Below are 6,000 nucleotides of genomic sequence, written 5' to 3'. Positions count from 1 at the left end.
CATGCTAATGATGTTTTATTCTTCTATAGAAACGTGCATCATAGCCTACGAGTCAATATCAATGTCATCATCGTACAGTCTACATGCATGTCGTACCCAAGTTTATTAGATCCATGTTGCACAGTGTGACCAGCGATGATCTTATAGGATTGCTAAAATCGTGCAGTGTGTAGAAGGCCTTAAATCCTGTAGTAGGAAGGTCATTAACAAAAAGCCACATTTGTGTGGTGGTGTCCGGGTTTTAAACTGGATAAATTAATGAAGCAGGAGTACTGACACGCACACCTGGCAAGTATCTTCATTCACCCAACTTGCAAAACACAGACTGCCTTGCTAAAAACACACATACAGTATGTGGGATATGTGGAATGGATAAAAATAATTCAAAAAAATAAAAGAGGACTTGAATAAGCCCATTAATGACATGTTTGAGACATTAACTAAATTAACTAGGTCTATGTTTTATTTCCTCTTTCCATATTGCACTTAAGGCTTCAAAAATGCACTTCGGAAATCTACTGCTGACGTCACGGACACTACATCCATGTTTTTATACAGTCTATGGACGTGCACCTCTCCAAAAATGTCACAACACGTCAAATCTACGTGGACTGCAAGCGCTGTGATTGGTCTGCTAGTACCCCTCCCTCCATGTGTATTTGAGTTTTGTGTGTGTGTTTTGCACTTTAATATATTTTAATTGTTACAAAATAAAACAAAGCAAAGAACAAGTGTCTTATCATTTATTATAAAATGTAGCATTACATCACTTTGTTGTCCGCGACAAACAGTTGTAGTTTTTTTTGTAGTTTTAAATAAATTATTTGTTCTTTGATATTTTTTTGCCCCCCTCAAGCCTTATCCTTCTCCTACAAGCTACACAAACAACAACTGCAGACGTGCCTCCGTCATGGCTGATGCTTCTCCGACAAGCTTCTTCTTCTTCAGCTTTTGCCGTGGTCTGCGAGTTACACAAGCAACATGTGCATGGACACTGGAGACGGTTTGCATGTGTACTGCACATCGACGCAGACAATGACGCAGAAGTATAAATGAAAACCGACGCACATCCTACGGCATATGTCCGACGCAGGAGTATAAATCAGCCTTTACACCCAGTCTAAGCGTGCGCTGGCGCTTCACCCCTTGTTTTGTGTTTAATATGTTGCAGATTGAAAATTAATTGCATCCTAAGTTCTGTAATTCTCTTTGTAGTTCATTCCTTTCCTGTTCATACATAGGACAGATTAACAACACATGATCAACTGTTTCCTTTACTTGGCATGTTTCACATAATACAGTACTGTGTTTTCCTATTATATGAAGTGTAGAATTAAATTTTGTATGACCCATCCTTAGTCTTGTTAAAATGACCTGATGTTCTCTCCTTAAGTTCAGTATCATTTTGCTTCGACCCAAACAAAAATTAACTATTATTCCAGCATGTCTTAATCTATACAATGTATTCATTATTTTTATAAAGATATCATATCTAACAGTTTGAAAAGTTTGACGACTGATAAGTGATGCCAATGGGGACATGGGGACTCTACTGTTTCAACTTGCATTGCTGAGATTGGAGTTGTTTTAATTGCACCTGTAATACATATCAAAGCTTGTGCTTGAATAAGATCGAACTTTTTAAGCATACTGATTGATGCAGATCCATATTTAATACATCCGTAATCTAAAATGGATCATAGAAGTGCACAGTATAAGGTGACTATTGATTGTTTATTTGCCCCCCATTCTTGGCCTACTACATCTCATTAGATTTAATATTTTACTACACTTCTTTTCAATGTAGTCAATATGGATTTTCCATGTTAATTTAGAATCAAACAACAGGCCCAAATATTAAAATTTTGTAACCCGTTCTAATGGTTGTTTATATAAATAAAATTTAATATTTTATGCGATCCTTTTTTTTTTTTCGGTAAAAAACTGACAACACATTTTGGATATAGAAAATCTGAATGCCCATTCCACTGACCATTTCTCTACGCCTTCTATTGCTTGCTGAATTTTATTTACAATTTGTTTAACATTTTTATTATTTAGTAAATGACCATTAATATGCATAACTTTTTTTTTTTTTTTTTTTTTTTTTTTTATGAGCCAAAAGAAAAGTTTGGGCTACAAAGTTTCTCCAGTAATGATGTTATATTTCTACCTCATGCATTTTTATTAAAAGCACACATGCATTTCATTTATCTACATCATTTATGAATAAATATCAGTATTGCTGAACACAGACACACATTAGATATTAATTCATCAGATATAAAATGTCCTTGAGTTATAAATTTAACCTTCAGTAATAAGCAATTTGTACCTAACTTAAAAAAAAAGAAACAAATTTAAGTGGTTCTTAAAATATGACAATGATAATAAATATAATAATAATTTTATGTGTTAACATGAAATATTGCCTATTAAAATAATAAGTAATATGTTTATTAGTAATATGCGAGCTCTAACAGACTCTGAACTTTGGTCTTGGGGAGGATATGTAAAAAAAATAATAAATTTTTTAGCATAAAAAAATAAAAAAAGAATGTTTTTATGAATACTGAGGAAAGATTTTACACCACAGTTTATTTTTATGAATACTGAGGAAAGATTTTACACCACAGTTTACTTTTTTTTTTTAAATCACACTTCGTTTAGCAGGGTTATCAATATATGCGTTAGACAATCAAAATATTCTTAACACAAAACCAATATTCATAACCAAAAACTCCTATTCACAATCAACAACTACCTGCTTAGAAATCAACAAACCTGCTGAGATAATGGGAGAGATAAGGCTTTTATCTTTTTCTTATTTGAATGAAAATGTTTCAAAATTATTTTATTTATGTTTTTCAAGGGTCTGGGAAGGAAAGAACATAGCCTTCATGTCAGAAAACGCGTCAGTTCCCACGGTTCATGAAGGTCCTCAACTAAATTATTATATGAACCATTTCATTTTCTATTAATTTTAAATAAGTTTTGAAAGTTACCCCGTTACCAAAAATTGGGACACACCTAAATAAAAACCCTGATATATATATTATATATATATATATATATATATATATATATATATATATATATATATATATATATATATATATAATATATGTATATATTTAGTGTCGGGCCGTTATATATATAACTAAATATGTTAGAAGATAGTTAAACTAACATATCTAATAGTAAATGTGGGATTTGTACTTAAGCCATTGTTCTGCAGAGTAGCTCCAACCCTAATTAAACACACCTGAACCAGCTAATCAAGATCTTAGTCATACTAGACACTTCCAGACAGGTGTGTTGAGAAGCTAAACTCTACAGGACACCGGCAATCCAGGACCGGGTTTGGACACCTCTGTTCTAAGGAAATCATGGGACACCAACGAATACTGTATTTTTATTTACTTATTTATTTATTGGTGAACTCTTTAAAGCTTCCTTAATGGTTTCTTCAACATTCATCGACAAGGATTTAGTTCTCTTCACTCTTCACATGGACCTAATTCCCTCAAGACTGCCCAAAAGCAGTTTTTGCTCACGCTTGCCGTTGTTTGCCTAAATCACAGTTGTATACCCACAATCCTTTGCAGAAGGAGAAGTATAGCATGTAAGTGGCTTAGCCTGTCAAGTCCTGATACTTCTTCCGACTGCTGACAGCCACGATTAGCTGTTTATGAATATCGCTTTCCAGCGAGGTGAATTATAATTATATACCTCTGTCCATTACACAAAAACAAGACACGAAAGATGTGTGATTGGAAAGCAATGCCTCATCTTCATGGACATTTTAATGATACTGAAAGGTGGTGTGAATCGTCTTAATGCATGAATGAGAATAACATTTTATATTTCAAATACTGCTTTATTTTTTAACTTCCTCCAGTAATTATGATGTGTAATTTTCAGGTGCGTGTAGATGTTTACAGACATTACAGTAAAATTGATTTCTGCTGACTCGCTAGCGCAGGTCGTAAACTAAATGTATGAACAAAATCCAATTCTGGGAGCTAATAGATGGACCAGAGAGAAAGAGAATAGTTGGCAGACGCGCTTTACTGGCCTGAAATCAATGAAACATCACTATTACAGACTCTTTGTCACTTTAGCTGCACGCTAAACAGCTGAGTTAAATGTAATGCTTTTCCAGTAATGCGACAGTTGAGGGAGTGTTATTACAATGGGGTTTTGGACATGAACCAGAGTACTGTGTATATGGCACATGAATTTAAGTATCACAATTTAACTGATATCATCACTGTACTATCATACTGCTACAGTAGCATTTTGTGAGGGATATTAAATCAAATCCACCTTCATTATATACTGTAGATGCAGCTTATTTATATTAGTATGTTTTTGTGTGTGTGTGTGCAAAAATACGACAAAATGCCATCAATGTATTTACAAAAGATTGTATATAGACAGTATTAAGACCTGGATGCCTCTTTAAAAAAAAAAAAGACACTGAGTACACAGTAAAGCACAAAATGATGGTGGAGTAATGTTGATTGCATCTTGAAATCTGAAAAAAAATGGCTTTACCAGTCCTCTGAGTATTGCGGTTTTGTTTTTTGTTTTTTCCAGCGACAAGCCTCATGTGTTTGTCCCATTAAAACAGTCGCCAAAGCCAAACGTCAATTAGAGGACCAATGAAGCATGATCAATTTGCATTACTTCCTCCCAATTGATCCAACACTCGTAGATGTGAAAATCTCTCTGAGCCTGATGGGTAATGACACATCCCTTCCGCTATCCATCATAACATCCCGACAGCAGCATTAGGAACGGAGCCTGATGCACCTGCTACTGTATGTCGACCTTTACGCCATCAACTGCAGGGATGCGCATTTAAAGATGTGTCAGTGTTTATCAAACCACGTTTGGATGCTTGATGATTATGATGCTGCTTGTTTGATACTTTGTGTTTGAATTATAGCAAGGCAAGTACACGGATAGGTCACACGCCTACGCCACCAACCTGTGCTCCTGCATGAACCCCACCATGCCTTCGCTTTTTTGGAGGTTTAAGTCTAATAGGTTATTTAAGATGAGTTTTAAGAACATATTTTCAGGAATAGAAGAGAGTAGACAGTAACTAACCCTATAAAATGACCAATCACCATTTGTTTTTTATTTATGTTCTCTCTACGGGTTGGTTTATCCAAAAACGATTGTAACTTGCACAAAGTCTTCACAGGATGTGCGGGTCTGACGGATGCTTTGTTTGACCTCAATATTGAGTTCACAGGTTTGAAGCAGTAAATGAAGAGAAGCATTTTCAATCACTTTCCCCTCAGCATTACAGGTCATTCATTACACTAGATTATGAAAGACCCATCTCATAAAACTGCTAAAGGGAAAGTTGAGTGTACAATGTCAAAGAATGAAAGGAAAAGTAAAGTTCGAAGGAAATTGCTATTGACGAATTTCACCTTGGAAAATGAACTTATTGAGACAGAGATTTGTCTTCATTTGCAACTCATTTTAAAGTCTCTGGCGTCCCCAAGAAGCTCATCAGTCCAACCAAAATTCTTGATTTTCTATGAAACACCGAGACGGATCTATCTACTTCAGCATTTTAACTACAAACCCCAAATCAAGAAAAATTAACTATGCTCACTCCGAACAAATAAAGCACCTAGTTGTTCGAAGAACTACTCTACCTGCTGTGAATCTGTGTTTTAGCTGCTTCAAGTTAACAGAAGCTGGGTTTCTATACAAAGTTGCAAATTTAATTCCAAAACTGGAATATCGTGTAAAACCTGTGCAAATAAGCACTGTTTCCATCCAACGAGTCAAAGAGAACAATATAACCATTCCTGATAAAGTAGCAGAAGCCACTGAATATAATAATTTTCATATATAATGAATTACTTGTTCCACAGAGCGAGCAGACGAAACACAATAAATGCGGTCATTGCTTTCGGAGGAGGATGCTGCTGTTTGGGAAAGCAGTCGTGCAAGACACTCTTGGGAGACAAT

Source organism: Cyprinus carpio, chromosome A22 (assembly GCF_018340385.1).
Source record: "Cyprinus carpio isolate SPL01 chromosome A22, ASM1834038v1, whole genome shotgun sequence".
In the NCBI taxonomy this organism is placed as follows: Eukaryota; Metazoa; Chordata; class Actinopteri; order Cypriniformes; family Cyprinidae; genus Cyprinus; species Cyprinus carpio.
The sequence above is the reverse complement of the archived record's forward strand: the minus strand, read 5'-3'. Positions refer to the sequence as shown.